The following is a 27,729-nucleotide window of genomic DNA, read 5'->3' as shown; positions in this document are numbered from 1 at the left end:
CTGTGTTTGTGTAACCCACGGTGGTCAATAAAAGAGCCTGCAAGGGGAGTCTGTTTGAAGTCGGCTGAACATCTTGCCGGACTTCCCCTGCTAGTAAGTGAGAACCGTACGGAGTGTCTTGCTTTTGTTCACAATGATGAACCTCTGCACCAGTGAGGTCTGACATTAGACCTAACGATCTCTCAGTTAGCTGTTAAAATATCAGTTTGAATGAAGTGTCTTCATAGTGGCCGTTGAATTTCACATTTGGTATAATGAACATTTATCTATGCTAAACAAACTTCCAGAATCATGTCTTTCACCTTTATTTTTTGACTAAAAAAGAAAAAAAAAGAAAAAAAGACTAAAAACTAAGCAGCCACATTCACAACCAAAAGTAGTTAAGTTCAATTCAGTTGGTTAGAAAGGAGAAAAATGCAGTTTTATTTTTAGGTTGAACAATAATGATCTTGAAACAAGACAGGAAACAGAGAGAATCCAGAGTACAGGCAAATCTTTTTTTTTTTTTTTTGCCTGTCCTGTTTGGTTATATAATATAGTATATAATATGTATAATAAGTATAATATGTTTATTGCAATTTTCATATTTTACATTATCATTTGGAAAAACACAACAAAACAGGAAACTGCCTCAGGCTACAGTTAAATAGCGTCTGGTGACCGGGCCTTAGTCCGTGGGGCCCGGCTGGGCACAGCCCGAAAAAAAGGGGCTTGGGCTCATCTTCCTGCAGACCCACCGCTCGCAGGAGGCGCCGGGCAGTGGCCAGGAGGGGACGTCCTGGTGGATGGGACCTATCAAGACTGGCAATTGGGAATAAACAGTTTTGTTGTTGTTGTTTTAATCACTGAAAAGACATCTCTAGCAGTGTTTCTTTGACATCCACTTTCACTTCAAGGTGGGAATTGTGACACTGTGGCCATCTCCCAAGATGGCCACATGGACTGAGTCTCTCAGTGTGCTGCCTGTCCTGTACACTGCAAAACTCTGAGGTTGTGGAGGGACCACCTATGGATTGAAAATGTAAATTAATTATGTTACTTCAGTTTTACTAGAAAAAAGTAAAATAGCAAGCTTAAGGGTAGGTAAGAGAAGATATGAGTTAAAACTCTGTGAGAAATAAAAATCTGAGTAATAACAAAGTTCCTCTGACCTTTCCTCCCAGCTGAACATGATAATGGACAAAACTCAAGGTCCTGATATCATGAAGGTCCTGGTTCGGGGTCCTGGTGCAGCATCTAATGAAAAATAACACACAACTTTATTTTTGTTCCATATTAATAACTTGATTTAAGGAATATATTTCTGTCAGCTTATTTCAAAATGTGGCCACCAGGGGACGTTGGTTAGAGTGCAGATGTTCCTTTAATGAAAGAAATGTAAATTATGCTTCTGGTCTTGTTTCTATGTTTGTATGGTTTTCTAGCAGCTAACATCTTAACCATAAATCAGTGAATTAATTACATTTAATTGTTAATAGAACTTATTAGTCCTGGTTTTTAGACTGTCTACCTTTGAGATCCTTATATACAGTTAAATTCCACATAATGCTACTTCTGTCAGTTGTGCTACATGTAGAAAGTCAGTCACATCCAGGTTAAGAAGTAAAAATAATTCACTTTGTGAATAAGGTCTCTTTTAATTACAAGGCTGGTTATCTGAACCTCAGCTTACCCGGCCCACATGTCAAATCATCTTTGAGAGAAATACTGAACCCAAATTGCCATAGATGCGTCAATCGGCAGTGAGTGTGTTATATTTTTAAAAAGGTATATATAAAATATATATATGTGTGAATGCAGTATGTTGAGTAAGAGCACATTTCTCATTCAGCCTGAGGCCTTTGCCACTGAAGAATATGTGTGAAAACTCTGCAGAAACCAAAAGTTCTATTTATTGTTTTACATTATATCTGTTCTTCCTTTGTTTAATACTCATCATGATCATCTCTAATTTTGGATTTTTCACTTCCTGTATTCCTATATGACCACATATATCTAAGTTTCTGCTACAATGTACTCTATCCCTCTCTCTCCTCCCCTCTTCATATAAGCTGTGAGTTCTCATCTTCTCAGATTACCCTTCTCATGAAAAGAAATATTTGAAAATAACCAAAGGTATTTCTCTAGTTGCAGAATGGAAACAAGCATGTTGAAGAAGGGTTACCACAAAGAAAATGGCCCCAGAGTCAATGATATGTTTTACTCTAACCACCTTTAACCACGTTTTCACGCTCTCATTTCCTGTTTTCATCTTCAACTGTATAGAAAAATAGGCCAAAATAAAGAACAGTGGCTGATTCAAGCCTTAAAATTTAGAAGTTTAAGTTCTTACAGAATATTGAACAAAAAATTGCAATATATTTTTGTCTTTAGTGAAAGGAAAACTATTTCAGCTCAAACTTAATAATTCAGGTGTTCCTTCAAATATTTTTGAAAGAGAAAACATAAAAATGTATCTTCATATGAAATGAAAAGTTGGTGAGTAGTAAACAAATAAAATTTTTTACACAACAAACTACACAAAGACACATTTATTCTATGGCTTTTTTTTTAATCTAACACACTCGCTCTCGATGGATGCAGTTTCAGTATTTTGCTCCATCACAGTTTACCATGTTTACTGGCAGAGCTGGATGCAATGAGAGATTTTTCAGCTGCATTCCTCATTTGGTATGAACATTCATCCTGTGTCTGCTAATATAGTGATTTTGTTATTTAACTGAACTGAAGAGGTCCAACTTGGTTTGATGAATCTGTATGCACAGAAACTGTTTCAATCTTTGCCATGAAATCCATGATATGAGCCACATGTGGCTCATATCATAATTTCCATTTCCTTTACTCTTTTTCTTCCTTGATGAAGCCTAAACATGTTTCAAAACCTGATCATGTAAATAAAATTATACTGCATGGTCAACATAAAAAGAAGTCACTTGTATGAGTGACAAAACGTTTCTCCCACTGAAAACACGACTTCCAGATGAAAAGACTCAAACTTTTAGGATTTACTTACCTGGATGATTGAGCATGCATCAAGACATAAAAACAATAATTTGTCATTTTTTAAATGCAGGCAGACAAAAAAGAAATGGTGTATGAGCTTCATGATTAAATCACAGTTACCATTACTGACAACAATTCTACACCTGAACAGAAAAGAAAATAATTCATGCATTCATTAGGAAAATAATTTTTGTCTTACCTGTAGAGAAAGACAGCCAGTGTGATGCCACATAAAAAGAATGCAATTGCAGCTGGGAGCATATATAGAAAATACTTTGATGAAGTGGATTCTGCATAAAATCAACAGTGAATTAATTTAAATTGGTTATTGAAGTGATTGGCAGTGTTTTTTTGTCCTACCTACCTTTGGGACTCTCAGACACAGTTAAATTCCATGTAATGCTGTATAGGCCACTTCTGTCTGTTATGTTACATGTATAAAGTCCTTCATCTTCAGGTTCAGCACTAAAAATAATTAGCTTTGTAGGAAACTCATGATTTATTTTTAGTCTATGAAATGAGAAATTTGAAAAGCTGCGATTCAGCACAGTGGAATATTGAAAAACAGATCTGTTGTTGGTCCAGGTGATCAGTGTTGCATTTGTCTTGGATATGTTGCAAGTCAGTGTCACTGAGTCTCCTCTGGGCACCAGCACAGCTCTGTGGTCGTCTTTAGCGATCTCTATAGTTTAATGGAGACAATTATTCAATATAAAATTCTATCTACATTTGTATCTGGAAAAAAGTGAATCTAAAACATAAATGTGTCCTTTACCTGCAAAAACATGCCATGTTACTAATAGCAGAATAAAGAGCAGAGCTGCCCGATTTAGCTTGAACATCATGACCATGAGACAACGAGAGAAACAGACCTGAACTTCACCGTAACTGTAAAAATCCAAAGTTTTAATATTAACAAATCATATTCAGATATTTCAAAATCAAAATCATTATATTACCAAAGACCTGCCCTATGAGCCTGTGGTGCTCTTTCAAATTCTTCATCCCATCACGACATGTATTGAATGTGTTTTATATTTATTGTTCAATAAAAGTTTGATATTAAAAGCACATCCATTTTTTGAAAAACAACACAAACTGCACACAAACTTCCTATCTGAACACTTTTTTTTTAGCAGGTCAGGATTTCTATTTCTATGACTATAATTTTTTTTAAAATCAGTATCTGATATTAAGCTCAGACAGTCTATAGTACATTAAAGCACACAAAAGGCAAAGGAGGCTCTTTCATTGTACTGTGAACCAACAGGCCCTGTTATGGCCAGTGTGTGTCTGTATACACTGGCATTAACATGTTACTACTGTCGAGCAGACAAGTCTTCTTCTTACACAAATACTGATCTATGCCACCTACAGTCAGTTAGTAACAATATTGTTTACATCATGGAGATAACATCACTGTCAGATATTACCTGTAGATGTAGAAATTCAGCAGAGATTGTTGTTCAGATCTTTTTAATCCAAATTGTAGAGCGATTGATCCAATGTGTCTTTTCTCTTGTACACTTTGTTTCCTGTTCAACTTTTCTCAGAATTTTTTTCTTGTCAACACACAGCTTGAACTGAGCCTCGCAAAGTGATGACCACAAAACACTTTTTTTTTCCACTTTGTTTTTAAAACACGTGCTGCCACGGTGGGCTCTAAATGGGTTCTATAGAAAAATAGGCCAACACAAAGCATAAATGGCTGATTCATCCTTTAAAAAATATAATTTGTTTTGGGTGCTCACAAAAATGCAGAAAAACACAGAGCTAACAGGTGTACCAAAACAGGAGATGGAAGTTTTTAAGTTTTTCTTTCAAAGATGTCACAGAATATTCGCTAAATATGTAACTAAACACATAAAATGCTTCTCAGTTTGTTTGAATTTAGTCGTCACATTTTCTGTGATGTTAGCAAACAATAATTATCTGAATTCTATACATCCCAAGTATTCATCTTAGACACACAAAGGTTTAAGGCCACCTTTTAAATCACACTTATCCAGTTAGAGCAAACCAACGTATCAATTTGTTTACATATCGTGTCATAAATGAAAATCATTACATGTTCCACTGGTTCCATTATATGTTCTATATTTATGCATTAGAACTTTGTTCAAAAGGAAAAAATCTTGCTAATCAAATCCTTTTTGGCATTATGCACATTAATATGCATGTTGGTCAAATTAATTTTAAACTATGTGTCACTTTCCTAAAAAAAAAAAAAAAAGCACAGGCACCACTACAAAACTTTGTACCATAACTGGTGCAGGTAAGTGTGGCTCAAGTTACAAAACATTGATGAAAATGTTACATTTATAGTCTTTTGTCTTCAGGTTAAGCAGTAAAAATCAACACACACAACATTTAAAAATATAAATAATAAATAAATAATAATTAAATAATATAATATGTCAATTTATAACAGTCACTTTAGAATTAGAAGGCTGATTTAAAGTTTAAAGGTTGATTTAAAAATATGTAAAATCTCACCACTAGGTGTCAGTAGATTGCAGTTTGCAGTCAAATGAACTGTGTGTTCTTACTCCTCTCATTTCAGCTGCATAATCCTGGATTGGGCCAACGTTGTAGGACAAACAACTCTGACTGCTTATCACTTTCATCTGTATCAGAATGGGATAATGAGATATATATGTCAGATCTTACTTTGGTCCAAGAGATTATACTTTGTTTGTTTTTTATGGATATGCTGCAAGTCAACATCAATAAGTCTCATCTGGACAACAACACAGTTCTGTACTTATCTATACCAATCTCTAAGATCTCAAGAAAAAGTCCAAAATGTCATAAACAAAATCTGTGAGAAAACTCAGCATACACTCAGTCTACATTAACATGAAAAACCCTATACTGTATCTGGGAGGACATAGCAAACAGGTATGTGGTTAGAGTTTTAAAAGTCATATGACTAATGGTAAATGAAGGTAACCCACATAACAATATAAAATATATATTAAAATATACAATTTAATTAATAAATATTGAAAAGAGGTTTCTTTTAAAATGAAAATGAGATGGTTGGAACGGTTCGTCTTCAGTTTTAGCTTTCAAGTTGAAAAAGGTCCATGTCTCTGTGTAACCTGAAGGCTCATCAGCTCAGAAGTGAGCGTAGATTAAATTCAGCCTCTACATATACTGACTGCTGGATATGTTGGTGTTTAGTATACCTGTGATTCATCCCGATCCATACCTGTGTGCAGATTATTTGGACTGTTTGTATCTGACACCTTTGAAAACTCTTCATGTTCTTTCTTTGCAGTTAAGGATGTAGACCCGGTATCTGTGTGTGTGTTCCTGTTTTATTTTTTAATCACCCTTGCCTCTTTTGACTAGTCCTTCACTTCCTGTGTTCCTGTTTTACCCCCACCCATTCTATGCTGCCACCATCTGCTTAATCACCAGCATTACAATTTGTACTTCTTCTTGTGTTGTCTCCTGGTGTGTTGCTGGATTGGTTACCTGTGCACCACACCTTGATTTACAGCATCTATATTAGGGTTTTATTTTGCGGGAAGGGTGGGGTTCAGGTTTTATTTCATTTTTAGGTTTAAGTATGATGAGCCTCTGCAGACTGAGCTCTGGGAAAATAACCAGAGTGGGATACTTTCTAGTTAAAAAAGGAACATATAGATTGTGGTTGGATAGAAAATGGCCCCAGACTCAACTTTGACTAACCATATTTAAACACTTCTTCACTACTGACATTTCCTCTTTTCATCCTCTACTGCATAGAAAAATAGGCCAAGGAAAAACCGAGGGCTGATTCACCTCTTTAAATTTAGAATAAATTTGTGGTGTTTGAAGAAATAGTGAACATGCAAAATTTACAACACACACATGAGAGTTGGTTAGTAAATCTTAACAAACTCTAAATGTTATAGTGACCATGGGAAATGGAAAACATCCATCACTGTGAGAATTTGCAGACAGTGCAAATGATCACTATTTGTAGCCGTATTTTTTTAACACAATAGATATTGAATTGAATTATATCTTGATTTTTTTAAATATTAACAATTTTGCACACAAAACCAAATGAAAATTCATACATGAAAACTGTCCTTGAAAGGGTGGAATACAAAACAGAAACCAAAACACTTGCAGTCATAAACCATGATGAGAACAAAAATAAAAGTACAAAACTTAAAACACTGGGTCAATGACCCAGGTACCCTAAACGACCCCTTTAAATTTAGAATAAATTTGTGGTGTTCGCAGAAATAGTGAACACGCAATGCACAGCATTTAGATGTTTCAAAGCCCGAACATGTAAATAAAACTAAACCACATGATCAACTTGAAAATAATCATTTGTAACTCGAGACAAAGTGACACTTAGGCTACGGCCACACTAATACGTTATCGTTTGAAAACGCATCGTTTTCTCTCCGTTTTGGCCTACCGTCCCTCAAGGAAAACACAGAGTTTTCAAAACGCTCTCGAAAACACATAAATTTGAAAACGGTGCTTTCGCGTCATAGTGTGGACAGCGAAAACGCAGGCTTTCTAAAACGGTGACGCATGTTAGTCATATGACGCAGTCATGTGACCAATTAAACAAAGATAGCAGAGAGCATTACACAGCAGTTGTTTTGTTTGCTCTTAATTTTGACAGCCCTATTAAAGATTAATATCAGTTTGTACATGCTCCAGATAGCTTTTACTCAAATTCTTTCATTCTCACTCGCTTTTGCAACTTTGTCCTTTTGTGTTACTCGCAGCAACAACTCCACCACATTGTTAGTCCATTTAAAAAACTCGGTGCTTTTTCTCAACATTTTGCCGCGATGTTTCAAAGAGCCGGAAAGTAAGTAAGTGGCAGACAGAAATGAGGCAGGTTGAATCTTCTTGCGTTTCATGCATGCGCGGTACTAGAATGTAAGCGTCTTCAGCCGCTTCAATGTGGACACACAACTCTGTGAAAACGACTGAAAACGCTAGTGTGGACGAGGAGCGCTTTCAGATGAAAATGCCGTTTTCAAATCTATCCGGGCTAGTGTGGACGTAGCCTTAAAATGCAGGCAGACACAACAGAAATGGTGTTTGAGATTTCTAATCCAATCAGTCTTACAAGTACTTACAACAACTGTACAGAATAACTGAAAATCACATTTATGATGAAGATAAAAGCTTTTACTCACCTGCAGAAGAAGCTAGAGGGAGAGGGGCAGAGGGAGTGTTCGCCCAGGGCGCCAAACAGGCTAGGACCGCCACTGCTACCACACACACATTGATGCATGCTTTGACTCATGCAGTAATTCTTTTTCAATAGAAATTCATTCATTCATTATGAAGTTGATACACTGAAAATTAAAGGAAATAATAAATATATCTTAGTATAAAATCTGGATAGTTCTGTGGTCTTCTTTAACACTGTCTTAAGTTTAATGGAGACAATCAGTCAATATAAAATTATATCTGCATTTAATCTAGAACAAAAGAATCTTAAACACAAATGTGCTCTTTACCATGGCTGCTTGATTTAGCTTGAACATCATAATCATTGGACAGAGAGAGAAACAGACCTGAACTTTGCTGTCAGCTTTATTTGTATGTGAGGAGGACCTGCAAAAAAAGGAAGTGGGTAGTTGCTGTATTGCTGAGCTCATAAGAAACTGAACACAATTCTATTGCAATTTAGTCCCTCATGTCATAAATATAAGATACACCAGTGTAAAGGAGAATTCTTCAGCTGCAATTAAACCTCATCTGCACAGTTTATCACACTTTACCCACCAGATTCAGACTGTTAGCTGACACTTCACAGTTGTGCAACATGTTGTGTACTCGATGATTCTGACCTATCAAAACAGGGACTGGCAATGACTTTTCTTGCGTGTGTTGCTCAGTTTGTGACACAACTTTGATTGGTTGTGCGCATGTTGATATTATTTGTTGCTGTATTTCATTATTTACCAAATTAGGGGTGAATTATGGTTGATATGTATGAAAACATAGAACATCTTAGTTCTATTCAAGTCTTTCAGGTCCATTATCATATGGGAACTGGTCAAATAAATCTTAACAAACTCATATAATTTATAAATAAATATTACAATGACCACATATGTGGATCTAGCAACCCTTGTTCTTGGCATGGGTAAGCTATGAAACAACAGCCAACCTAGGTGTGAACACTAACATGTGCCTGGTGTCCAGGTATCCAGGTGGGATCACAGAACCTCACAGGTGAACCAGAAATACTGTACTCAGCTCACTGAGGAATTAAACTGAGATGTTATCATTCAAATATAACAGATGATGAACCAAAAGAGAACAAAGAACAAGACTGAATTCACTAAGTAGTACAAAATGTTTTGGTCAGTGAGGAGCTAGCTGTAAAAATAGCAGCTTGAATAAAATGTTTTAATGGTGTCAGTAGTCCCTAGCCGGTCTTGTTAATGATATGGCTAAGGGGATTCAGGCCTATGCAGAACAGCAGTGGGGACAGTGCATCTCCTTCGTAAATCCCACATATGACCACGCACTTGGCTTCAAGTTGGCCTCTAGCATAGTTCAGCACATCCCCACTGAGTTCCCGATGAAGGCTCCTGTTGTTCTTGTATAGTTTTAGGCATTCCAGAATCCGTGTGTGAGTCATAGGCTTCTTATACTGAATGAATAGGTTGACAGTACATAGGTTGGTGAACCTGGTCTTATACTCACAGATGAGGAAAAAAACTTCTGTCAAACTAAGTGCTCTCAAAGTTATTAAAGCAAAGATCCTTGAGATATAAAAGCTCCTTGTATGGTGATGGATGGTTGGAACTGCTGTGCTCACAGGCAGTCATTTGTCTGAGCTAAACAGGCTCTTGTAGCCCGGATGTCCTCGCTCAGATGGAGTTCACTTGCAGTTTCTGCTCTGACACTGTTCATGTCTGTCAGTAACTGGAAGGTTTTTCAGTTCAGAAGTGATCATAGATTGAATTCAGTCTCTCCATATACTGACTCCTCTCCCTGTTGTTTTTACAATCAGTGCTGCCACCCTGTGGCTGAGGGAGAGATGTCTATAAAGACAAAGTAAAACTAAAAATCAGTGTAGAGTGTACAGAGGCAGGCAGGCAGGCAGGAAGGCAGGCAGGAAGGCAGGCAGGAAGGCAGGCAGGAAGGCAGGCAGGAAGGCAGGCAGGAAGGCAGGCAGGAAGGCAGGCAGGCAGCCTGAGACCCCTGCTCAAAAGAGTGACCGTTGTCCTTTAGATCAGGGGTAGGGAACTCAAGGCCTCGAGAGACTCCTGCAGGTTTTAGATGTGTCCTTGATCCAACACATCTGATTTAAATTGCTAAATTATCTCCTTAACATGTATTGAAGTTTTCCAGAGGCCTGATAATGACCTAATCATTTGATTCAGGTGTGTTGACCCAGGGTGAGATCTAAAACCTGCAGGACCCCAGCTCCCGAGGCCTGGAGTTCCCTACCCCTGCTTTAGATGCAGTTGGACAGCCAAGTCTTGTCCCGTCGAGGTGGCTCTTCTAATGCAACTGTCTTTGACTGGAAGAAATTGTTTAACATTTAAACCTATTTTCTGCATATTCCATCATATACACTCACTCTTTCAAATAGATGCAAGTAAAACACAGCAAAAAATGAATAAAATCAAAGATTCACCAGCACTGAGTCCTGTCGCTCTTAAATCTATTTTCACCTGTTTAGCAGGAGTGGAGCTGATGGAGGTTTGCCCGGTGTCACAGTCATGTCAGCGGAGGAATCCGGGGGTTTCTCTGTGAATTTCACATTCCCATGGCGTTGTGCTAGATGGTTGCTCAGATTTGAAGCTAACTTTTTCGCTGTAGAAAGAAGTTTTCTTCCCACGCAGAGTGTAAAGCAGACGCTGTTTTTGTCACTTTTTCAGACTAAAACTTAAAGTAATGTAAGTATATCCACGCTTTATACGCTGCATGGTCACACTCTCTCCCGCACTCCATATTATCCATTGTTGATCTACACATGTCTCTTGCTGCCACGGATGTCGCACGTGCTTACGTCATTGTCATAAGACACTCTCACAAATGACGGTTTAGTAACGCAGTAATGCAGCGTGCTTATGAGAAAGTAACAGTAATCTGATTACTTTTTTGCAATAGAAAAAAAGTAATGGGGTTACTGCCCATCTCTGATCCCCACCCACAACTCAAAAAAGTTTGTGCCATAACTGGTGCAGGTAATATATAAAGTATTTGGTCTTCAGCTTAAGCACTAAAAGTCATTATCTTTGTGGGTAATTCTTGATTCATTTTCAGTCATGAAATAAAAATGCATTTAAGGGTATATGAAGTTCAAGCACATAATATTTCACAATATAAATCATATAATTGTCAAATTCAAATTTTATACACAGTACAACATATAGTGAACTGCTTGTATTCGAGCTGCGGACAGGCTGCAGACGTGGCCGTTCCAGGGCTTAGTTTTAAAATGGGGGGTCTAGCCAGGTCCCTTACCGGATACAGGGTGGGAATTAAACTTGCCATTCCCACTCCAAAGGTGTATATTCTTACCACTACACTACCCAGCATAGTGTGATGATAGGCTGTGTGCAGAAATAGAATTTAAACACAAAATGCTGGGCAACACCCAGGACCACGACAATAATAATAATGTCAGTTTCAACCAATCAGGTTGATTTATACGATGTATAAAACAATGTATAAAATCTCACCACTCAGTAGATTACAGACTGCCCCTAACTTTTTTTCTTAGGTGCACCAGCACAAATGTTAGGTGCACCCAAATTTTTCAACCACATCGCTTAACACTGCAGTTTTACATGTGCACTTTTTGGGGGTGGGGGGAATTGATGTTCATACAGACAATACTGATTTGTAAATGATTAACTAACAATCTTGTCAACACAAATTTTTTTAATTGGAGCACCGTTCTACTAGGAAGATAAGTTACTGAAAAAGTGCTTGTGCTTAAAGTGCTTTGGCATGTTGTAGACAATGTTAAAGTTAATCATCATCTCGGCCTCCTCTGACACCTGTTTACTGTTGCCTGCCACTTAAAGGCAGTCTGGAGAGGGGACACTTGGGCAGTGCATTTATCGCAGCATATAATGTGTTTTCTGGATACACTGTGCTTTTTCAGCGTTTCAATTCGAAACGTATTAGCACCAGTCACAAATGCAGTATTGCCGGCCATGGTCTTTCCACACTCACAACAGTAAATGCAGTGCATCATGTTATCAGCTTTACTGTATCTTAGCTAGGGAAACTGGTCAAGCCACTCTGTTTGAAATCTATACACTTTCCCCCTTTTACTTTCAGTGGGCTCTGGCTCGGAGTCAATCATATGTGGCTCATTATGTGATGCCGTCTCCGAACCAGTGTTAGACATAACCTGTACATACACTGAGCCATTGAGAGGTCAATGGCTCAGTGTCAGAGCACTGGCTATGAATTTCAGATGGATTAGGTCTTAACGAAAAAGTTATCAATCATTCTTTTCATTTTTTCTCATTACCCACAGCTACAAACACTTCTCTCGCGCCAAGGCTACTCACTAGGGATGGGTAATGTCAATGATTTCTACAACTGATTCAATTCAATTTTGAATCACATCACATCAGATACCTTTGTGTCAAAGTAACTGAGAATAAAACACAAAAACATGAAGGAGATTTTCCTGGCCTGGCTTTTTATCACAGATAACCGCTTTAAAAATTTGGCATCATTTTAAGAAGTTTAGGTTTTATTTCTTCAGTATTGAACAGCAGAAATGAGGCTTTCTTGTTGGAAGTAATTTTGGGGGAAAAAAGCAAAACAGTGGCAGCGCTGTCGGCTGTTGCGTAATAAGCAAATCAATAATGCAGAAAACAGAGATTTGAGATGGGAAACTGTTCTTGAAGTACACTTTGATGGGAGAGGGACAAAACCTGCAGCTGTCAACTTTCAGCCCCGACGGCGTGTCTGTGTACGTGCCGTCGGGTGAGAAAGCCGACATCTAACTGATGCGTCAGGTGTTTATATCTTTGGAATCGGTTTACCTGTTCTCATTTACTCTTTAAGCTGTTTGGTGGTTGTTGAAATAGTTTTGTCAGCTCCTGGCATTTCTAGCAAAATACATTTCTATTTAAAAATCGATTCAGGATTTAATGAATCAATATCACGTTATTCAAGCTAAAATCAATTTTAATCGGAAAAACAATTATTGAAACCCACCCCTACTACTCACCTCTGTCTATCTGCCTGGACTTTCAAATATACATACATGTAGGCCGACAGGAATATCTGGACCACGGCCAATCAGAGAGGTCCCATCCATGACTATCTCTGATTGTTCTAGACCACGATATGGGCATAATGTGTGTTTGATTGTTGTTGACCACAGGGAGACTTTTAGACTTGCAGACACTTTTTCTTTTTACTTGAACGGCTGGTCGCACTGGTGTGACCTAGGATTTTTTTACTCACACCATTGAGAAATTAGGTCACATTTACAACCAAACTGTTCGCACTCTGGAGCCCTGCCATGTATATTTATCACCTTCACCAAGGAGATTGTGTTTTGATAGCATTTGTATGTGCATGTCATTCTGCTGTTATCCTGATAACTTAAACTTTTTTACATGAATTCTGATAAAACTTTGTATGGGTGTAGATAGAGGTCATTTTAAAAGTCTTGTTCACAAAGTGAAAAAAACTTCTAACTTTGATGATGATTTCTTGTGGTATGCATTGCGAACATATAGAAAGTACATCTGACCTCAAAACACTGATCTAAAGGTGAAGGTGATAAAAATGTTTGAGGTATTTTCCTTACGACTATTAATAATAATGGATTGCATTTGTATAGCGCTTTTCGAGACCCTCAAATTGATTTACAACTCCACTATTCATTCACTCTCACATTCACACACTGGTGGAGGCAAACTACAGTTGTAGCCACAGCTGCCCTGGGGCAGACTGACAAGATGAGCTTTTGGTTACCAGATGAGCTTCCCAACCCCCTGAACCACGTTCACCCCTGTTGGCTGCATTGACAAAATACAGGGATTTAGGAAATGATATAAGGGGATTGTGAATATATTTTATTATTTTATTAAATTGCAGTAACCATTATAACTGTTTAAATACATAAATGTACAATGTTCCTGAATAAGTTTTTACTGCACTGAAAACTTATTTAACAATGTTCATTCTGTCTCTGAAACAAGATGTTTAGTTCTTTTTTCCAGTCCTTGAATTCAAACTTTCTTCTAGCTGGCTGCTCCTTGTGAACAGAGGGATTGAATGGAAGTGGTTGGCTGTGCTCACAGCCAGAGCTGTGTTTCTGAGCTGAAGAGGCAATAGTAGCCTTGTTGTCGTCCCTCTGAAGTTGAAAAACGTCCATGTCTCTGTGTAACTGGAAGAATCATCAGCTCAGAAGTGACCGTAGATTAAATTGAGCCTCTCCATATGCTGACTGCTCCGTTTGTTGTTTGTACAAAGAGCAGTGCCACCCTGTGGTTGTGAGTGTGCTGCCTATAAAAGCCAAAAAGGATCAAATAAGAATTGGTGGTGATGCAAAGATAGAAATTAAGGCAGAGGCACGTGAGAGTGTTAAAGATGACAAAGATCTTCTGACCTCTTCTCCTGAATGAGGGGGAAACTGATCCTGGACTGGATCCTGATTCAGTGTCCTCATCATCATTTTTCTGCAGAGTAAAAGCAGTGACCAATAATGACACCGTACATCTTAGTTATATCCACCTGTTTTAAGCATTAGTAAATCTTAACAAACTCTAAGTGTCATAATGAAAACAGGAAATGCAAAATGTCCATGCCGCCATCATTTGCAGAAAATGAAAACAGTCACTATTTTTAACTGTATTTTTAACAAGATAGAGTTTTGAATTATATATTAAATTATGCATGTCTTCAATGGCACAACATTCACAGTTATTAACAATGGAAAACACTAGACTCTGTTTTGTCTTCTGGTGTTTTGTTGGACTGGTTTCCGATGCACTCCTCAAAAACTTGATTTACAGCAGTAAATATCAAGTTTTTGAGGAGTGCATTTCAATTTGTTGTTTGTTCTGAATGCAAGGACCTAAGGTTTCCCCAAGGATTATTTTCTGAGACACCATATTCTGTAAGATACTCAGATTCAAGGCTTTTTTTATTTTAAAATGCATTATTCAAAAGCTGTTGGGTTTAAGTATGAGCCTCTGCAGAGTTGGCTCAGAGTCTTTGAAAATAACTGGCTGGTATACTTTTCTAGTTGTAAGAAATAAACGTACAGGCTGTGGTAGGATTATCACAAAGAAAATGGTATCAGAGTCAACTTTGAGTCTAACCACCTTTAACCACTTCTTCATTGGCATTTCCTCTGTTCACCCTCTACTGCATAGAAAAATAGGCCAAGCAAAAACCACCGAGGGCTGATTCACCTCTTTAAATTTAGAATAAGTTTGTGGTGTTTACAGAAATGGTGTGAACACAACATTCACAACAGATTCCAAAATAGTCATTTGTAATTTGAAACAAAGTGACTCTTTCAATGCAGGCAGAGACCAAATAAAATGCAGTTTTAGCTTTATGATCGAATCAGTCTTACAAGTGCTGCCAAATCTGCAGCAGGATCGAAAACAGACACATTCATGCATTCCCTGTGAAGTTAAAAGCTTTAACTCACCTGTAGAAGAAGACAGCCAGTGTGATGCCACACAGAAGGAATCCAATTGCAGATGGAAGTATGAATGTAAAATACTTTGATGAAATCGATTCTGTATAAAATCAGCAGTGAATTAACTTAAATTGCTTATTTGATCTTTGTTAGAAATAATTATTCCTGTTTGTTGTTCCACCTACCTTCTGGGTTCCCAGACACAGTTAAATTCCATGTAATGGTGTGTAGGCCATCTAGGCCAGTTATGCTACATGTATAAAGTCCTTCATCCTCTGGTTGAGCACTAAAAATAATCAGATTTGTAGGTAACTCGGGATTTATTTTTAGTCTGTTAGATGAAAAATTTGAAAAAGTGCGATTCAGCTGGATAGAATATTGAAAAACAGATCTGCCGTTTGTCCAGGAGATTTGTGTTGCATTTTTTTCAGATATGTTACAAGTCAGCGTCACTGGATCTCCTCTGAATGCCAACATAACTCTGTTGTTTTCTTCAAGCTTCACTAAAGTTCAGTGGAAACAATCAGTCAATATAAAATAACATCTGTATGTAATCTGGAATAAAAATAAATACATTTGAAACACAAATGTGCTCTTTACCTGCAAAGACACGCAGCATCACTAACAGCTGAATGAAGAGCAGCGCTGTTTGGTTCAGTTGTAATATCATGGCCGACAGTGAGAGAGTGAAACAGGCCTCATCTTCACCCCCAACTTTATGTTTCTGACGAGGAGCTGCTGATAAAAAAAGGAAGTGGTTAGTTGCTGTTTTGCTAAGATCAGAGCTAATGTTGTCTTGCACGATTTGCAGAATGAAAGGTAACCTCAGAATAATGAATTAGTTTTATGACAAATTTGGACAATTCAAGAGCAGTCCGTCCTTCAGGAAAAGAGATTCTAATACTAGAATGTGTCTCTCATGTTTCTCTTTAACTGCAAAGAAAGAGCACGAACAGGAAACTTTTCAAAGTGGAAATAATCGATACAGAAGTATGCACTGGGATGGATCACAGGTTTACTAATCACAATCATGTCACTTTTACCAGATGTGGTATTTTTATTGAAGTTTTAATTTTTTTATTAGCAAATTGCAGTCAGTCAGTAAGCACAGCTGTCTAAAAGTTTATAATTAGTTTATAAAAACTGCACTCATAGTTAAAAACGGTTTACTAATCACAATCATTCCACTTTTACCAGATGTGGTATTTTTATTGCACTTTTATTTGCCAATTGCAGTCAGTCAGTAAGCACAGTTGTCTAAAAGTTTATAATTAGAGTGCTGCACTCATAGTGAAAAACGTGAACTGTATTACAAAGTGTTACCATACAACAAAGGAAAGTTATTTTGATTCATTTCATTGAGTGTGTGTGTAGAAGTATTTTTGTTTTATAGATATATGACTGATATAAATCTGACATTTATTTGTACACCATACTGCATGTGTGTGTCTTTAAATTTACCCTTCATTCTCAGTGTCACCATGTTAGTGTTGTATTAGAGTATAACAGTAAAACAGGTAAATAATATGCAAACATAGTTAGGGTTGGACCCCAATTCCTCCCTCAGTTATGCAGCAATATGCGAAGGCTTCTGGGGGGTTCTCATGATGTACTGAGTATTTGTTCTTCAGTCACCTTAATAGTGCTAATAGTGTTAATAGACCTCTCTGCACTGAATCATACTTGTTATTAATCTCTGGCTCTCTTCCACAGCATGTCTTTTATCCTGTCTTCCTTCTGTCAGGGCAGGCTGGACAGACTCAGGCGCAGACTGAGAGATACAGTTAAACAGTTCTTTATTAATCCACACCGGGCGCACTATATACACGTGGGGGGGGGGAGACCAGGGTTTCAGGGGTCCACAGGGTCAGGGAAAACCCACTACACCAACGTAACTCTAACAATGATTCCCAGAATTTAATCCAAATACCTAATGGCAGTCATGGTGCTGTTGCCTTACCTGTCGAGGTCTGTGCATTCCTCTCTGGATATGCCTCCTCAGACCATCTCCTCCTTGCTCTTCAGACCTTCATGCAGTGTTATGTGTTGATGTGACATGCCAGAGGAGTTTGACTACCTGTGCAACCTCTGCATTACTTTATTAACACGTGTTACTTATCAGCTCATGCTACCAGCTGTGACACTGACCCTCACCAAATGCAAAACTAGTGAAAAAATGAAACAGAAAAGATGAGGAGGGAAAAAATCTCAGTTGCCTCCACCTGTAAAAACATTCCTGTTTAGGGGGTTGTCTCATTGTTTCCCCTCTAGTGCTCCTGTCGTTTTTTCATTAACACCAAAGCAGCTGGAACTGATTAACAACGCCCTCTGGTACTTACCAAATCATATCTGAGAAGTTTAACTGGTTTGATGTGTTTATTTATGCTTTCACAGTGTATATATATAAAAAACACCCAGCACGCCCCTACGGGCAGTTTATCCTTCAAGCTCGGGTCCTCTACCAGAGGCCTCGGAGCTTGAGGGTCCTGCGCAGTATCTTAGCTGTTCCCAGGACTGCGCTCTTCTGGACAGAGATGTCCAATGTTGTTCCCGGGATCTGCTGGAGCCACTCACCTAGCTTGGGAGTCACCGCACCTAGTGCTCCGATTACCACGGGGACCACCCTTACCTTCACCCTCCACATCCTCTCGAGCTCTTCTCTGAGCCCTTGGTATTTCTCGAGCTTCTCGTGTTTCTTCTTCCTGATGTTGCTGTCATTTGGAACCGCTACATTGATCACTACGGCCGTCTTCTTCTGTTTGTCTACCACCACTATGTCCGGTTGGTTAGCCACCACCATTTTGTCCGTCTGTATCTGGAAGTCCCACAGGATCTTAGCTCGGTCATTCTCCACCACCCTTGGGGGCATCTCCCATTTTGACCTCGGGACTTCCAGGTTATACTCGGCACAGATGTTCCTGTACACTATGCCGGCCACTTGGTTATGGCGTTCCATGTATGCCTTGCCTGCTAGCATCTTGCACCCTGCTGTTATGTGCTGGATTGTCTCAGGGGCATCTTTACACAGCCTGCACCTGGGGTCTTGCCTGGTGTGATAGACCCCAGCCTCTATGGATCTTGTACTCAGAGCTTGTTCTTGTGCTGCCATGATTAGTGCCTCCGTGCTGTCTTTCAGTCCAGCTTTGTCCAGCCACTGGTAGGATTTCTGGATATCAGCCACCTCCTCTATCTGCCGGTGGTACATACCGTGCAGGGGCCTGTCCTTCCATGATGGTTCCTCGTCTCCCTCCTCTTTCTTGGGTTTCTGCTGCCTGAGGTATTCACTGAGCACTCGGTCAGTTGGGGCCATCTTCGTGATGTATTCGTGGATGTTTCTTGTCTCATCCTGGACTGTGGTGCTGACACTCACCAGTCCCCGGCCCCCTTCCTTCCGCTTAGCGTACAGCCTCGGGGTGCTGGACTTGGGGTGAAACCCTCCATGCATGGTGAGTAGCTTTCTTGTCTTTATGTCAGTGGCTTCTATCTCCTCCTTTGGCCAGCCTATTACCCCAGCAGGGTACCTGATCACGGGCAGGGCGTAGGTGTTGATGGCCCGGATCTTGTTCTTACCGTTCAGCTGACTCCTCAGGACTTGCCTGACCCTCTGCAGGTACTTGGTGGTTGCAGCTTTCCTAGCGGCCTCTTCATGGTTCCCATTCGCCTGCGGGATCCCCAGGTACTTGTAACTGTCCTCTATGTCTGCAATGTTGCCTTCTGGTAGTTCAATCCCCTCAGTTCTGACTACCTTCCCTCTCTTTGTTACCATCCGACTACACTTCTCCAGCCCGAATGACATCCCGATGTCAGCCTGGTAGTGTGGATCAGTGAATCGATGCCTCGTTCACTCTTGGCATACAGCTTGATGTCATCCATGTACAGGAGGTGACTGACAACTGCTCCGTTCCGTAGTCAGTATCCGTAGCCAGTCTTGTCAATTATCTCACTGAGGGGGTTAAGGCCTATGCAGAACAGCAGTGGGGACAGAGCATCTCCTTGGTAGGAGCACTTGATGGTGACTTGTGCTATGGGCTTGGAGTTGGCCTCTAGTGTTGTACGCCACATCCCCATTGAGTTCCTGATGAAGGCTCTTAGGGTCCTGTTGATCTTGTACAATTCTAGGCATTCCAGTATCCAGCTGTGGGGCATTGAGTCATAGGCCTTCTTGTAATCAATCCAGGCAGTGCACAGGTTGGTCAGTCTGGTCTTGCAGTCTCGGCTGACTGTCCTGTCTACCTCTGGTATTCTTGCCAATCCCTTTCTGTGCCCCGCTCATGTATTGAGCCATGCGCCTGTTCATCTTAGCTGATATGCCTGACATGAGCTTCCATGTAGTACTGAGGCAAGTCCCTTCTGGGGGTCCTTGAGGATCAGGACCATCCGGCCTTCGGTTAGCCATTCCGGGTGTCTCTCGTTAACTAGCAGCTGGTTCATTTGTGCTGCCAGGCGCTCGTGGAGTGCAGTCAGGTTCTTCAGCCAGTCGGGCCCTGGTGCTGTCCAGGGCCCGACTGGGGTGCTGTCCAACTCTTCATACTGGAGACCCTTTCTTGGATATCTGCAACTGTGATGCAGATACACTAGCCCCTGAGCATTGCCGTTATGGGTTGCGTCCTTCTCCCATATGCTCTTCCAGTATTGCTCCGTCTCCAGCCTTGGTGGTGCTGTTCTCTTATTGTTCCCTTGCCACTGAGAGTACACCTTGACTAGTTCTGTGGAGAACAGCTGGTTTATTCTCCTGCCTTCTAGCTCTCTGGTGTACCTCCTCAAGCGGCTGGCCAAGGCTGTGAGTCGTTGCTTGGCAGTTTCCAAGGCCTCAGGTATGGACAGCTTGCTGTATTTCTTTGTCGCACCTTTCTGCAACTCCGTTAGTTGGCTACCTTGTGGTTGTTCAACTTGTAGCCAAGCATCTCACTGATCACTGCTGCCGTAGTGTAGATCAGCTTGTTAGTAGGTCATAGATATCGTCCGTAGTGCTGCATTAACATCATCTAGCAGACCTTCTGAGGGTACTTCACGTAATCTTGGTAACCGGCTACGGGGGATCCAGGTTTCAAGCTTGGCCATGATCCTATCTTTCAGGTCAGTTCCTCTCGCACTCAACGATCCTTCTCCTATCGCACTGGGGGCTATGTACCCAATCTCGGGTGGGGGTGATGATATCTCCCCCCTGACCTGGCGTCCTGACTCCTCCTTGCCGTAGCATTTATGTTGTACCTTGTCAATCTCTAGCTTTGAGAGCAGTCCCTTCTTTCGAATGTTGGAACACTGAGCTACTAGTTGTTTCGCCGTCATTGTGGATGTTAGGTATCGAAGAATCCATAGGTCCCTCATCTTATTCAGTTCACACCAGAAGAGCGCAGTCCTGGGAACAGCTAAGATACTGCGCAGGACCCTCAAGCTCCCAGGCCTCTGGTAGAGGACCCGAGCCTGAAGGATAAACCGCCCGCAGGGGCGAGATGGGTGTTTTATATATACACACATGAGTAGATTTTAATACAGTTATAACATGTAGTGGTGGGTGATCAGCTGTCTGGGGTCTTTACAATAAAAAATAAAAGTTGTCCATGTCTCTCAGTAACAGGAGGGTTCATCAGCTCAGAAGTGAACATTGATTGAATTCAGTCTCTCCATATATTGACTCCTCTGCTTGTTATATTTACAATCAGTGCTGCCAGCCTGTGGTTGAGAGAGAGCTGTCTACAAAGACAAAGTAAAAATAAAATTCAGTGGAAAATGTAAAATAGAAAAGGAAGAGAAATGTGACAGTGTTAAAAATGACAAAGATCTTCTGACCTCTTCTCTTGACAGAGGAAGAATCTGATCCTTTCTTAATCCTTTTTTTCTGCAGAGAAAAGAAGTGACTGATAATGAAATCTTAGTACTCTCCAGGTGATTAAGATACCTGAATATAAGCCAGGGTTAGTGATTTTGTGCACTACAGAGGACATAATAGACTGGATCTCAGGAGGGTAAAGCCTGGAATATAACAGAATTTTGGTGTTTTGGCTACAGTGTTAAAACTAGGTAACAAATAATGTTCTTAGTTCCATTTTCCTTCAATTATATTAAACTATCTGAAAACTATTGTGCAAAAATATTAATTATTGCAGGACTGAATATTAAACAGAGACACACAAGACCCCATATAAACTTTGATACCAAGACTCCAGGTCTGTTGTTTGTTATTTTACAATTTGTTGAACAAATCTATGGCCCCAAAGTCAATGACAGCTTTGACTCTTACCACCTATTTCTTTACAAGTGACATTTCCTCTTTTCACCTACTGCTGTATAGAAAAATAAACCAAGCAAAAAAAAATTACAGAGAGCTGATTCATCACTTTAAATTCAGAATAGGTTACAGTGCTTAGTTTAAAAAAAATCTTGCTACTTGTATATAATAATCGATCATTTTGTGAAATAAAATTTAAAAAATTAGTAATGAAAAGAAGTTCTGGCCTCAGAAGTGAAATGAGGAGTTTTGCAGATGAATACTTGGTTTGGTGTGAGCATTCAGCCTCTGACCACTAATGTGATTATTTTCTTATTTAACTGAATTGAACTGAGTCAGTTCATTTTGAGTTTATGAATCTACTTTACCTGAACTACAGCATACATTTTATTTAATGTTATCTTGTAGGTGCTTTCTTTTTCATGCTGTAAATACATGATGGAAATATAACAATTTAAATCTCCAAGTCCATAAACATCATGATAAAAGGCACACAAACACGTTTTCAGGTCCCTCTTCTCTTCTTATTTGATGAAGCCTTCAGATATTTGTAAACCTGGACATAAAACTAAACTGCTTGGTCAACATAAAAAAAATCATTTGTAATTTGAGGTAAAGTGACACTTTAAATGCAGGCAAACACAATAAAAAACTATGTTCAAGAGTATTAAGCAAACCAGTCTTGAAAGTACTGACAGCAGTTCTGCAGCAGCATAGAAATAAGCAACATTCATGCATTCATCATGAAGTTATAAAGGTTTTACTCACCTGTAGAGGAAAACAGCTGGTGTGATGCCACACAGAAGGAATCCAATTGCAGGTGGGAGTATGTATAGAAAATATTGTGATAAAATGGAATCTGTATAAAATCAGCAGTGAATTAATTTAAATGGCTTGTTTGACCTTTACTAGAAGTGATTATTCCTGTTTGTTGTTCTACCTACCTTCTGGGTTCTCAGACACAGTTAAATTCCATGTAATGCTGTGTAGGCGATCTAGGTCAGCTATGATACATTTATAAAGTCCTTCATCTTCAGGTTGAGCACTAAAAATAATTAGCTTTGTAGGGAACTCATGATTTATTTTCAGTCTATGAAATGAGAAATTTGAATGGGTGCAATTCAGCACAGTGGAATATTGAAAAACAGATCTGCTGTTGGTCCAGGTGATCAGTGTTGCATTTGTCTTGGATATGTTGCAACTCAGCATCACTGAGTGTCCTCTGGATACCAGCACAGCTCTGTGGTCGTCTTTAAAAGTGTCTGAAGTTTAACAGAGACAATTAGTCAATATAACATTACATCTGTATTTAATCTGGAACATCTAGGAAACAACAAAACCTCAAACACAAATGTGCTCTTTACCTGCAAAGACATGACACACCACTAACAGCTGAATGAAGAGCAGTGCTGCTTGGTTTAGCTTGAACATCATGATCATCAGACAGAGAGAGAAACAGACCTGAACTTTATTCTCAGCTTTATTGGTATCTGAGCAGGAGCCACAAAAGGAAGAGATTAGTTGCAGTATTGCTGAGCTAATAAAGTAATGTATGTGAAGGTGTCACCATTTGTGATGTATACACGCAAAAATTTACATGGATTTAATGTATGCAATGATTCAATTTAACTACATGTTGTCACAATTCAAGCACAGTTATTCAAGAAATTAAACACAATTATGTTGCAAATAATTTCACCTTGTAATTTAGTCACTTAGTCACTAATTCAGTCATAAATATAAGAGTAAAACCACATCTGTATAGTTTATCGTGCTGCACGCATCAGATTCACACTGCTAGCTTACACTTCACAGTTGTGCTACATGTTGTGTACTTGTTCTCATTTTCAGAGAAGATATTTATGTATGTCTTAATCAATAGTTCACCTTCACATGGCTAATTACAGAATGTAATTATTATTAATATTAGTATGTTTTTCTTTAAGAGACATATATAAATTTTCATTAGCAACTAAGTGATGACATTTAATTGCAGGAGTCTTTTTCTGTGTTGCACACGTTCTGGTGAGAATGTGAATGTTTTGACAGCTAAATAACTAAACTTTATCAACACCTTTCAGGCGCTAACTGAAAGGCAATAATGTCTAAGCGGATGGATTATCCGCTTAGACATTATTATCATAGATTGAACTTAGCCTGTACATATACTGACAGCTCTGTTTATTGTTTTTACAACAAGCAGTGCCACCCTGTGGTGAGAGAGTGCTACCTATATCATGACAAAGAGTTCCTGATCTCTTCTCGTGACGGAGATGGAAATTGATCCTGGACTGGATCCTGCTTCAGTGTCCTCATCATAATTTTTCTGCAGAGTAAAAGGTGTGACCAATAATAATATCTTAGCACTCTACAGATGTTTCAGTTACCTGAATATATCAGACTGGATAAGTAAACACTGCATTAAAGTGACTAGTATAAACACAAAACATTGGTTTTTTTCTGTTTCCTTCTCTTTGAGAATTTGCTGATGATTTTTATGGTGAAAATAATCATTACTTTTTGCTTTTTACCAAATTAGGGTATTATTGATAGCTGGGATAGGCTCCTCAGATTGAACAAATTTGTATCTTTGAGCTGACAAATCTGCAGATACTGTGTGATGCTCTCATATCAATGAACAACCAGGGAACGTCTGTTAGAGTACAGATGTTCCTATAATGAAAATAAATGCTATAAGTTATACTTCTGGTCTTGTTTCTATGTTTGTGTGGTTTTGGACCAGCCAACATCTTAAATATAAAGTTGTGAATTAATTTCAAGTGCATGTTTTCTATTAATGAAACTTATTAATCCTGTTTTATACTCTCGCTACCTTTGAAATTCTCATACACAGTTAAATTCCACATAATGCTGTATGTGACACATCTGTTAGGTTTACTACACGTAAAATGTCATTCACGTCCAGTCTGAACTAAAATAAATTAGCTTTGATCTGTTTTCAATCTGTGTAATTTTTGAATATTGAAAATCAGATCTCTATCAGTTTCTATCAGAATTATTATTATGTAAATAAGCAACTTATTTAACACAGTACAATTCTGATACTGCTCAGTCTCACCATTAAAACTACCTGCCCAATATTATTTAGCTCTTCCCCTTGTGCCACTAAAACATCTATGACCAGGGCAGCTGAGTTTATCCTGGCACCTCAGACCTCAGTCTGATGGAGATCTGGAGGATCTTGTCAGGTTTGCTGCTACATTAATATCTTAGGTTCTTTCTTGTCTTCCTTTACACTGGGCTCTTTGTGATCATCTCTAATTTCTGATTTTTCACTTCCTGTATTCCTATAGAACCACAGTGAGTTCCTGCTATAATGCACTCTAAACTTGCCCCTTTCTCTCTCCTCCTCTCTGTATATAAGCTGTGAGTTCCCGTCTTCTCTCAAATTATCCTTCTCATGAATATAAAAATTTGAAAATAACCAAAAGTATTTTTCTAGTTGCAGAATGGAAGCATGTATGTTGAAGAAGGGTTACCACAAAGAGAATGGCCCCAGAGTCAATGACAGCGTTTACTCTGACCACTTTAACCACTTTCACGCTCTCATTTCACTCGTTTCATTCTCAGCTGTACAGAATAATAGGCCAACATAAAGAACAGAGGCTGATTCAAGCCTTAACATTTAGAACTTTGAAGTTCTTACATAAGTACTGAACAAAAAACTGCAATATATTTATGTCTTTACTTAAAAAAGTTTTAGCTCAAACTTGATAATTCAGGTGTTCCTTTAAATATTTTGAAAGAAAAAACACAATAATGTATCTTCATATGAAATGAAAAGTTGGTGAGTAACAAAAGAAAGTACACCCAGACACATTTATTCTGTGTTTTATTTTTTATAACACACTCACTGTTGATGGATGCAGTTTCAGTATTTTGCTCCATCACAGTTTACCATGTTTACTGGCAGAGCTGGATGCAATAGAGATTTTGCAGCTGCATTCTTGGTCTGGTATGAACATTCGCCCTGTGTCTGCTAATATAGTGATTTTGTTATTTAACTGAACTGAGCAGGTGCAGCTAAGAGGTGCAGCTTGGTTTGAAGCTGTATGCATTTTACTTGTTAACGTTATTGTGTACTTGGAATGTCCTTTTCTAACTTTGTTTTAAAAACAAGACAGAACTAGAATAGAAAGAGAAAATAGAAAGAATTTCAATCTTAAGCCAACGAACACCACGATATTTCCCTTAGTCTTTTTCATATTTGCTGCAGCATCCAGATGTTTCAAAACCTGGTAATAAAAATAAAACTAAACTGTACGGTCAACATAAAAACAGTGATTTGTTGTAAAGTGATTCTTTAAATGCAGTCAAACATTCATTATGAAGATAAAAGTTTTTTTCTTACCAGCAGAAGAAGGCAGCTAGTGTAATTCCATATTAAAAGAATCCAAATGCAGGTGGGAGTAATTGTGGAAAATACTTTGATGAAGTGGATTCTATGTAAAATCAGCAGTGAATTGGTGGGCCTACCTACCGTTTTGCCTCTGCATGTCATGCAGTATAGGCCACTTCTGTCTATTATGGCACATGTATGAAGTCTTTCATCTTCAAGTTGAAAACTTAAAATAATTAGCTGTGTAGGCAACTCATGATTTATTTTTCAATCTGTGAAATGAGAAAATTTGAATAGATGCGTCACTGAGTCTTCTCTGGACACGAGCATAGACCATCAGACAGAGAGAAAAATACCTGAACTTCACCGTCAGCTATATGTGTATCTGTCACGTCTGCGAGGGCAGATGGCGAGGAGTGAGCAGAATGCGGAGGCAAATGCAGACAATGGAGGCAGAGTGAGGTGATGTACAAAGACAAGCCTTTATTTTGGACGACTGAACACTACAAACAAAATCAGAGGAAGATACGATATGTTCTATTTTACCTGCAACCAGTTAGTAACAATATTTTTTAAATCATGGAAATAACATGGTAAATGGTAAATGGCCTGTATTTGTATAGCGCTTTAATAGTCCCTAAGGACCCCAAAGCTCTTTACATATCCAGTCATCCACCCATTCACGCACACATTCACACACTGGTGATGGCAAGCTACGTTGTAGCCACAGCCACCCAGGGGCGCACTGACAGAGGCGAGGCTGCCGGACACTGGCGCCACCGGGCCCTCTGACCACCACCAGTACATCACCGTCAGATATTATCTGTAGATGTAGAAATTGTCAGCAGAGATTGCTGTTCAGATCTTTTTATTCCAAACTGTAGAGCGATTGATCCAGTGCGTCTTTTCTTTTGCACACTTTGTTTTCTGTACAGTTTTTCTCAGAATTGTTTTCTTGTCAGCTCACAGCTTGAACTGAGCCTCTCAACGTAATGATCACAAAACATCCTTTAAAAAACAGAATGTATTTGGGGCGCTCACAGCGATGCAGAAAAACACAGAGCTAACTTAAACAGGTATATCAATTAACACGAACCTTCAGTTCTGTACATCCAAGTATTCATCTTAGACACACAAAGGTTTAAGGCCATCTTTTAAATCACACTTATCCAGTTAGAGCAAACGAACGTATCAATTTAGTTACATATCGTGTCATAACATATAATCAACTGTCACCATCTGCTGGCTTTTTAAAAGCATTACATGTTCCACTGGTTCCACTATGTGTTCTACATTTATGCATTTAACTTTGTTCAAAAGAAAAAAATCTTGCTAATCAAATCTTGTTTGGCATTATCCATGTTAATATGCATGTTGGTCAAACTCATTTTAAACTATGTGTCACTTTTCTCAAAACGCACAGGCACCACTGCTATCCCCACCCACAACTGGAAAAAGTTTGTACCATAACTGGTGCAGATAAGTGGGGCTCAAGATACAAAATAT

General features: G+C 38.9%; 2 long non-coding RNA genes across 4 annotated transcripts; both read right to left on the bottom strand.

The window, feature by feature from the left end:
- Window positions 1-393: 393 nt before the first annotated feature.
- Window positions 394-22,845, bottom strand: LOC102077684 (uncharacterized). Of its 3 annotated transcripts, none has more exons than XR_002058452.2 (5): window positions 16,235-16,665; window positions 15,820-16,137; window positions 15,644-15,734; window positions 1,152-1,236; window positions 396-1,006 (listed from the first exon to the last, which is right to left on the bottom strand). It is a non-coding gene; the product is annotated as an uncharacterized LOC102077684 (long non-coding RNA). The 3 variants fall into 3 exon arrangements; XR_002058453.2 differs by lacking the exons at window positions 396-1,006; window positions 1,152-1,236 and adding exons at window positions 14,060-14,487; window positions 14,591-14,660; XR_003216912.1 differs by lacking the exons at window positions 15,820-16,137; window positions 16,235-16,665 and adding an exon at window positions 22,808-22,845 and having other exon boundaries at window positions 394-1,006.
- On the bottom strand, window positions 3,332-4,771 carry LOC109197341 (uncharacterized). The gene is made up of 3 exons (XR_002058456.2): window positions 4,437-4,771; window positions 3,779-3,891; window positions 3,332-3,685 (listed from the first exon to the last, which is right to left on the bottom strand). It is a non-coding gene; the product is annotated as an uncharacterized LOC109197341 (long non-coding RNA).
- Window positions 22,846-27,729: the final 4,884 nt, after the last annotated feature.

The sequence above is a fragment of the Oreochromis niloticus genome, linkage group LG16, assembly GCF_001858045.2.
Source record: "Oreochromis niloticus isolate F11D_XX linkage group LG16, O_niloticus_UMD_NMBU, whole genome shotgun sequence".
Classification (NCBI taxonomy): domain Eukaryota; kingdom Metazoa; phylum Chordata; class Actinopteri; order Cichliformes; family Cichlidae; genus Oreochromis; species Oreochromis niloticus.
Note: the sequence above shows the minus strand (reverse complement) of the source record. Positions and strands in the feature narration are given on the sequence as shown.